The sequence below is a fragment of the Chiloscyllium punctatum genome, chromosome 9, assembly GCF_047496795.1.
Source record: "Chiloscyllium punctatum isolate Juve2018m chromosome 9, sChiPun1.3, whole genome shotgun sequence".
Taxonomy (NCBI): Eukaryota; Metazoa; Chordata; class Chondrichthyes; order Orectolobiformes; family Hemiscylliidae; genus Chiloscyllium; species Chiloscyllium punctatum.
In genome coordinates this window covers 36,587,302-36,596,847 of record NC_092747.1, presented here as the reverse complement: position 1 = coordinate 36,596,847, position 9,546 = coordinate 36,587,302, and the positions used below count along the sequence as shown (strand labels likewise).

General features: G+C 40.7%; 1 protein-coding gene across 7 annotated transcripts in view; it reads left to right on the top strand.

Annotated features, from left to right (window-relative positions):
• Positions 1 to 5,505: 5,505 nt before the first annotated feature.
• brca2 (BRCA2 DNA repair associated) overlaps positions 5,506 to 9,546 on the top strand; it is a 117,337-nt gene continuing 113,296 nt past the window's right edge. For 4 of the 7 annotated variants that reach the window (XR_011961497.1, XM_072577242.1, XM_072577243.1 and 1 more), the window contains exon 1: positions 5,506 to 5,591. The gene's annotated coding sequence lies outside the window, so the exon portion shown is untranslated. The other 3 variants (XM_072577239.1, XM_072577241.1, XM_072577240.1) reach the window with 3 other exon arrangements.

Genomic DNA, 9,546 nt, shown 5'->3' with positions numbered 1-9,546 from the left:
AGTCCATATTCACTCATCCCTTACTATCAGCGATTGGTTAGATCCTGTATCTCTCAAAATTCTAACTTCTTGTCCTGCTCTCCCTGTTCTTTCTGAGTAAACTTTCCCACAGGGGCGAATTCTTTGTAGAGATCAGGTACTAACTCCATACCCAGCCCCTGCCTAGGCTGTGCACTCTCTCTGCAGCTCCTTGGCTCTTCTTGGGGTCTCCTTTACTACTTTCACTAATGCCACTGGCTTAGCTTCTTTTACCACATCTTTTCCCACCGTGCCTTTCTTTAACCTCCAGCATTGTGACTTTACGTGTCCCACTTTACCACAGTGGAAACACCGGAGGCCTTTCACCTCCTTTCCACCCTCTTTGGCTTCTTTTTTTTCATCCTGTGGTAAATTCTTACCAGTGGTCTCTACTCTTGGTTTTGTAGGGTAGGATCTCCCCTTCTCCAAACTTCTAACCCTCACAGAACAAAACTCTGGGCGGAAGGTTGTCTTATGCACCAACATGTACACATCTGCTAATTCTGCTGCCCTTCTCACTTGCTGAACTTTCTGTTCCTCCACGTGAATTCTTACCATCTCTGGAAATGAGTTTTTAAACTCCTCCAGCAGAATAATCTCTCTTACAGCCTCCAAACTCTTATCTATTTTCAAAGCATGTACCCATCAATTAAAATGACTATGTTTAATTCTTTAGAACTCAACATAACTCTGACCTGATTCCTTTTTTGTGTTTCTGAACTGCTGTCTACATGCTTCTGGTACCAAATCATAAGCACATAAAATAGCCTGTTTAACCTTTTCATAATCTCTGACAGTGCAGCAAATCCCTCACTAGCTCTGCCGACCAGTTTAGTCTGAACCAGCATTACCCATAAGTTATCAGACCACTCCATCTGCTTAGCCAATTTTTCAAATTGAATAAAGAAAGCTTCAACATCTTTCTCATCAAAATGTGGAGAGTTTTGACACATCTATATATGCATATATACATATATATCGCTACCTTCTCTTTCAATCTTCATCCTGTTAACTTTGCTAAGTCGCAAATTCTCAAGTTCAAATTCTCTCCCTTTTTGTCTCTCCCTTTCTTCTCTCTCTTTGCTCAGCTAAGAACCTTCTTTCTCTCTTTTCCTTTCTCCTTTTTTACTCTTTCTCTCTTCTCTCTTTTTCTCTTTCTTTGCTCTCTTTCTATTCTTCTCTCTCTCTCCCTTTGTTTTTCTTCTAACTCCATTTTCCTCAATTGCAACTTAGGTTTTTCTACCTCTATTGCACTTGTCTGTTTCTCTGATACACCTAAGTATTTGAGTAATTCCCTTACAACTTCAACTTTACTTTTGGTCCTTAGTTAAACCCAAACCAAACTTATTTGCTAATTCTAAAAGTATGGCCTTTTTCTTTCCTTCTAAACTTTCCTGGCAAATTTGAGAATCATCTTCAAGTCCCAGAACCTCTTTAGCAATTTTGAGAGCCATTTCTCTCACTTTTAATTTAATCAACCACAAGTCACTGAAACTAAACAAATTGTCTCACCTATATTTTACTTAAAGATCTAAGACTCTAACCTGCAAGTGTTTAAATCTGCTGGGATATTTTGTAGCCCCAAGTCTGTCTAAACCAGTTCAAATCCTGTACAAGTCCCCAAACTGTTATGACATGGGGCAAACCCTCCAGCTTAATTTAAAACCAGCAACACAGAAAAGATATATCCCATGCAGTAAACTGTAAAAATATGAGTGTCCAAGAACTATTTAGGGTAAAAATGAACAACTTATTTCTTAATTAACTAACAACTATTTATACATCCTTACTCAAAGCCATCTTTTACCTTCCCTATATAATACTAGTCCGATAAAACTCCCAATTACGAGTTACAAAACAAAACATCTGATCTTAAAAGCAGTTTTCCTCTCAACTTTCATTTTTCCCTGGTCTTATATCCCCAAAGCATCGGATTGTGTCATTGGCTTTTAAGATTGTCAAGATACTAAATTCAAACTGGATTGGAGTATGGTATTTTTTGGGGTATTGTTTAAACTGATTGTCCTAATTCGAATCTGTTTTGTCATTTTCAGGCAACCAGCTGATCAAGTTGTTCCACCAAATGTTACTTTTTTTCAGAACACTTGGTTCTGTCAGGTAGTTCTTTTGCTTTTAATTCTCTTAAAGGTACAGTACACCCACATCTTCATAACAATATAACTAAGCAGAGTCAGCAAAGTTTCGTGAAGGGAAATAATGTCTGGCAAACTTAGAATTTTTAAAGGAGGTAATAATTCCAATAAGGGGATACCAATAAATGTAATATATTTGGACTTCCAAAAAGATGTCTGTGAAGTTATCACATGTAAGGCTACATTGAAACGTACAACATTCTTAGGAGACTTGACAGGTTAGAAGCCAAAAGATTATTTCCCCTTATGAGAGAGACTAGAACTGGGGGCTGGGGACCATAATCTATAAGTAAGAGGTTGTCCATTTAACCCAATAATGAGGAGAAATTTCTTCTCTGAAAGATGCTGAATCTGTGAAAATTCTGTACCACAAAGAACTGTAAGGCTGAATCGTTAAGTATATACAAGTTTGAGATAGACAGATGTTTTTAATCACATACAGTATCAAGGGTTATGGGGAAAAGGTGGGAAAGTGGAGTTGAGGAGTATCTGATCTGCCACAATGTCATTGAATGTCAGAACAGATTCAATGGGCCAAGTTATTTACTTCTGATTTTACTTATAGTCAGTGACTCCACGTCAAGGCACAGACAGATGTCTGTTATTCATTTTAATTTGTTAATAGATTGTTATAATTTTAAGTCTCAGTTTGAACTTAGATTTATCTTTTCCTTGTTACAATAGATGATTTGCTCAGTTGGTTAACAAGTAATGTAAGGCATAAAGTAATTCAAGCATGTGTTCAATTCCTCCTCCAGCAGCTATAGACTTGGACCCATCTCTTTGCCCTTTTCCTATGAGTTGAAGGCAATGCTAAGTTATCACTGAGCAAAATAAAATAAAGTATAGTCAATAATGAACCAAGGAACTGATGTAAGGTAGTACATCAGGAGAATATAATTTATTTTCTCACAAGGATATAATAGAGACATGGTAACAATTTGTTGCATGACTGAAGTGTTCCTCATGTTTTCTGTGTTAAATGATAAAACTCTGCAGTTACTAGAAAATATAAAGAATGCTAAACACACAACAGGTCAGGCAGTATTCCATTTAATTGCAGGGTAAGTGTAGGATGGGGCAGAATATCTGTCTCAGATATGTATTGGTAATGGAAATCATTTTCAGGGACAATTCTGAAGCAAAAATGCTATGAAAATCAGCCTTCCCTGCCTGCTTCTGTGTTGCCAACTTGTGTTGTGTTTAAATAGCTGTACAATTTATTTCAAAAATATACTTTTATTAATAAAACCATCTATAAGTATATACAAATGTTCTCAAATCAGTAGTTTTTGCAGAAAAAAAGCAAAACATAGGAATGTTGACATTTATCAGTTTCTCTCCATTTGCAAGAAAAAAAGGCATTTTCTACCTCTGTAGAAAACTATTTCCATTTCTTTGGAGACACCAAGAGACAATTGAACAGACCCTTGTTACACTTTGGCAGAAAGACGTTCCACAAGTCTTTCCCCACTGTGCCTTAGCGGCAGCTGCCTCAAGTTTTAGTACTTAGGTAAGGCGTTCGACAAGGTTCCTCATGGGAGACTGGCTAGCAAGGTTAGAGCTCATGGAATACAGGGAGAACTAGCCATTGAATACAGAACTGGCTCGAAGGTAGAAGTCAGAGGGTGGTGGTGTAGGGTTGCTTTTTAGACTGGAGGCCTGTGTCCAGTGGTGTGCCACAAGGATTGGTGCTGAGGGGCACTACCTTTTGTCATTTATTTAAACGGTTTGGGTGTGAACATAGGAGGTATAGTTAGTAAGTTTGCAGATGACACCAACATTGGAGGTGTAGTGGATAGCGAAGAAGGTTATCACAGTTTACAACGGGATCTTGATCAGATGGGCCAATGGGCTCAGTAGTGGTGGATGGAGTTTAACTTAGATAAATGTGAGATGCTGCATTTAGGAAAAGCAAATCACAGCATGACTTATACACTTAATGGTAAGGTTCTAGGGAGTGTTGCTGAACAAAGCGACCTTGGAGTGCAGGTTCATAGTTCCTTGAAAGTAGTGTTGCAGGTACATAGGATAGGGAAGAAGGAATTTGGTTTGCTTTCCTTTACTGGGCAGACCATTGAGCAAAGGAGTTGGGAGGCCATGTTGCGGCTGTACAGGATATTGGTTAGGCCATTTTTAAGAGTATTGCGTGCAATTCTGGTCTCCTTCCTATGGGAAGGATGTTGTGAAATTTGAAAGGGTTCATAAAAGATTTACAAGGATGTTGCTAGGGTTGGAGGATTTGAGCTGCAGGGAGAGGCTGAATAGGCTGGGCCTGTTTTCCTTGAGCGTCGGAGGCTGAGGGGTATGGATAGGATAAACAGACAAGGTCTGCTACCTAGGGTGAGGGAGTCCAGACTAGAGGGAATATGTCCAGGGTGAGAGGGGAAAGATGTAAAAGGGACCTAAGGGCAACTTTTTCATGCAGAGGATGGTGTGTGTATGGAATGTGCTGTCAGAGGAAATGGTGGAGGCTGGTACAATTGCAGCATTTAAAAAGCATCTGGATGGGTATATGAATCGGAATGGATATGGGCCAAGTGATGGCAAATGGGACTAGATTAGGTTAGGATACTTAGTCAGCATAGATGAGTTGGAACGAAGGGTCTGTTTTCGTGTTGTACGTCTCTTGTGTGCCCCTCAGCATGGAGTCCTGGATCTTGGAATGTGCCAGCTTGCAATACTTGTTTGATGTCAACTCTTTACACTGGAAGACTTTTGGACAGATAAGATTATCCTTCACTGAGTTGATAGTCCTTCTGGTGGACATGATGTTTGTCATGTGTGCAACCTAGGGAACAGCCTGCAGAGCACAGTGCTGCTCTGGATGAACTTCAACAAAATGCAGGAAAACAAAAATCTCTCTCCAGACCCTTTTTGCAAAGACACATTCCAGAAGGGCATGTATTACAGTCCCTTTACTAGGAGGGTAGTGTTCAGTGGTGGTCAGTGTCCACGAACGATCTGATGGGCAGTTGGTGTCACCTCCAGCAAAACCCCCTCTTGGTGCTTACTGGCAAGGTCTGCTGATGAGTCATTCTGTCAAATGTCCTATGACATTATCCTCAGAAGGGACAAGAGCGACTCCCTCCGTAACCTTGTCGGATACTAGGTGCTGACCACTGCCTGTTGCCTTCCAAGTCTGAAACATGCCCACACTCCAGAGTAACTTCCCGTTCACTCTTGCGCAAAGCTCGAAAGGAACGGGTTGCCCCTGTCGTCATAATGCCTCGACTTCGCGCCCATTGTTTGGCGCAAGCGGCGGAAACGTTTGTTCCGATTGGCCGGGATCGCCACGGTGATTGACCAATGGTGTTCGGTGGTAGGTGAGAGCGCGAAGTGGGCTGTGCAGTTGATGGCGGAGGAGCTGAATGTTCTGGAAAGCTGCAGTTATCTGAAGAATTCTGGTTTTATCATTTGGTAGTAGAATAGTTTCTTCATGTTTTGGAAACGGAGTTAATTTTCTCAGTATATTTAAAGCCGGTAAATGTCTGTCGGGTGGATGCTTCTGTTCAGTAGTAGGTTCCTCGGCTGTATTTTCTTTTTGTCCGTGCTTAGCCAAGTATTAAAATTGTCCGAAAGGCCCTTCACACGAGGAGGTTATTAAACACTACTTAATTATCGGAACTAACCGCATGAGATGTTGTTAGGGAAAGGAAAAAAAACACGGAGATTTTAAGGAAAGAAAGGAAATACGGGAAAGGAATTCCAGAGTTTAGGGCCCAGGCTGTCAATGGTGGCGATTAAAATCTCGGCAGCAGAAGAGGAGAAAATTCTGGGAGTGCAAATAATGGAGATGGTCACAGAAAAACATATTGGTTCGCTGGAAATTACTGAAGGTCATTGAGTGACGGGCAAACAGAACTTTGTGTTGTGGATAACGATAGTTGGCGTCATGCGTTTCTCCAGTGTGAAAGGTGGGAGACTTTCAGAATGCTTTGGAATATCAAGTTTGGTCCTCCAGAAGCAGTGCTTTAACATATCCCTGAGAGAAGAACAGAAATTGCTGGTGAAACTCAGCAGGTTTGGCAGCATCTGTGCAGAGAAAGCAGAGTTAAAGCTTTGAGTCTGGTGACTTCATCAGAACTCATCTGAATACCTTTGAGAGACTTGTCATTAAACACACAATAGAGATATCCCCTATGTTTGCTGGAAAAGGATAACCCTGCCTTTTCAAATAGAATTAAATTTTAAAATTTTGTTAAGTCCTTAATTATTGCCCCTGAAGAGAGAGTGAGAAAAGAGAAATCTGAGGCAAGTACAGTTGGGAAAAGGAGCAAGGCAGAAAATGAGGTAATACTTATAAACTGTAGTTAATTTTCAGTGCAAGAGGCTTGATAAGGCAGATGAACTCGACATAGTTGGGAACTTGGGAATGTGTTATTATATGTATTACAGAAATGTGGCTCAAGGATGGACAGGACTGGCAACTTCATGTTCCAGAGTTTGTACACGATGGGAAGGATAGAAAGGAGGTGCAGCAGTATTTTTGGTTAGGGATAACGTTATAGCTGTACTTAGAGGATATTCCGGGGAGTATGTCCACTGAAGCAACTTGGGTGGAACTAAGAATTAAGAAAAAAATGATCACCTTATTGGGATTGTACTATAGACTTCCCAATAGTCAGCAGGAAATTGAGAAGCAATTTGTAAGTAGATCTCACTTATCTGGAAGAATAATACGATTGACGTGATCTGAAAATTTTAACTTTCCAAGCATAGATCGGCACTGCCATAGTGTCAAAGGCTTGAATGGAGAGGAATTGAAATGTGTACAATAAAATTTTTCAATATTCTGTATGTGGATGTACTTACTAGAGAAGGAGCAAAGCTTGACCCTCTCTTGGGAAATAAGACTGGGCAAGTGACTGACGTGTCAGTGGTGTCACTGATCATAACTTAGTTTCAAAATGGTTATGGAAAAGGATAGGCCTAACTTATAAGTTCTAAATTGGAGGAAGGCCAATTTTGACAGTAACAAAAACAGAAGTTGCTGGCAAAGCTCAGCAGGTCTGGCAGCATCTGTGGAGAGAAATTGGAGTTAACATTTCGGGACCAGTGACTCTTTCTTAGGATGTAGTTCTGAGGAAGGGCTGTCGGATTAGCAATGTAACTCTGATTTCTCTTCACAGATACTGCCAGACCTGCTGAGCTTTACCAGCAACTTCTGTTTTTGTTTCTGATTTACAGCATCTGCAGTTCTTTCGTTTTCAATTTTGATGGTATTCGGCAAGAACTTTCAAAAGTTGATTGGGGGCAGCTATTTGCATGTAAAGGAATGGCTAGTAAATGGGAGGCCTTCAAAAAATAGGACCACCAGAGTCCAGAGACAACATGTTCCTGTTAGTGTGAGGGCAAGGCCAATAGATGTTGGCAGTGCTGTTTGACTAGAAAAATTGAGACTCTGGTCAAGAAATAGAAGGAGGCATATGTCAGGTATAGACAGCTGGAATTGAGTGAATCCCAAGAAGCTTATAAGGGCAATAAGAGTATACATGAGGAAAAAGGAGGGTAGAAAGAGGACATAGCTTGGGCAATAAGGTGAAGGGGAAGAGAAAGAAATTCTACAAACACATTAAGGACAAAAGAGTAACTAGGGGGAGAATAGGGGCCCTTAAAGATCAACAAGGCCACTTGTGTGAAACTGCAGGAGCTGGGCAAGATACTAAGTGAGTGTTTCACATCACTTTTTACTGTGGAGAAGAATATGGAAACTAGAGAACCCAAATATATATTGATATCTTGAAAAATAATATATTACAGAGGAGATGCTGGCCATCTTAAAAAAAAAGGTGGACAAATCCCAGTTACCTGATCAGGTGTAGCCCAGAACTTTGGGGGAAGCTAGGGAAGTGATTGCTGAGCTCCTTGACTGAGAAATTTGTATGATTGATTGCCATGGATGAGGTGCCAGAAGCCTGGAGGTTGGCTAACATGGTGCCATTATTGATGAAAAGTATTAAGGAGAAGCTAGGTTTACTATAGACCAGTGATCTTGATATTGGTGGTGGGTAAGTTTTTGGAGGAGATTCTGAGGCACAGGGTTTACATGTATTTGGAAAAGCAAGGACTGCTCTGGGATAGTCAACATGGCTTTGTGTGTGGGAAATCATGTTTTACTAACTTATTTGAAGAAGTGACTAGATTGATCAAGGCTGAGCGGTAGGTGTTGTGTGTACAAACTTCAGCAAGGCATTAAACAAGGTTCTGCATGATGAATTGACTTCCACGTGATCTAAACTTGCTAAGCAGGGATAGCTAGCCATTTGGATACAAAATTGGCTCAAAGGTAGAAGACAGAGGGTGATGGTGGAGGGTTGCCTTTTGGACTGGAGGCCTGTGACCTGTGGTGTGCTGCAAGGATGGATTTTGTGTCTGATGCTTTTCTCAAATCATTTGGTTGTGAATGTAGGAGGTACAGTTACTAAGTCTGCAGGTGACACCAAAATTTATGGTGTGGAGGACAGTGAAGAAATTTACCTTTAAGTACAATGGCACTTTGATCAGACTGGCAAATAGACTGAGGAGTGGTGGATGTAGTTTAATTTTGATAACTGAAGTACTGCATTTTAGAAATCAGGGCAGGACTTAGATATTTAATGGTAAGGTCCTGAGGAGTGTTGCCAGACAAAGAGATGTTGGGGGTGTAGGTTCATAGTTCTTTGACAGGGTAGTGAAGAATGTACTTGGTATGCTTGTCTTTGTTGAATAAATGTTGTGGCTGCACAGAACATTGGATGGGCCACTTTTTGGATATTGTGTTCAATTCTGGTCTCCCTACTATAGGAAAAATGATGTGAAACTGGAAAGGGTTCAGAAAAGATTTACAAGGAAGCTACCAGAGTTGGACAGGTTGAGCTATAGGGAGAAGCTGAATAGGTTGGGGCAACTTTCCCGGAGCATTGGAGGCTGAGGGGTGACCTTTATCGAGGTTCGTGAGGGCATGGGTAGGGTTAAAAGCCAGGTCTTTTTCCTCGGCTGCTTGACCCTAAAACTAGAGGGCATTGGTTTAAGGTGAGAAGAGAAAGGTTTAAAAAGGACCTGAGGGGCAAAGCTTTAACAGAAAAGGATTGTTTGTGTCAGGAATGAGCTGTTAGGGGAAATGGTGGAGGTGAGTACATTAACAACATATAAAAGATATCTGGATGGGATCAGGTAGTTCTTCTATAATGCGATGGTTGCGTTATTGTGCAAACCTGCATTATAGAGAAATCGTGCTTTAGAAGCAGCACTTAAAGAGTTGGCGATGTAATCATTTTAAAAGTTTACACTTTAGGAACAGTGTCCCCCAATTCCCCAGTGTATTTGTGTTAACAAAGTGCATGTTATAACAGAATCACCTGTATATGATTAGGAAGGCTTTAGAGGGTTATAG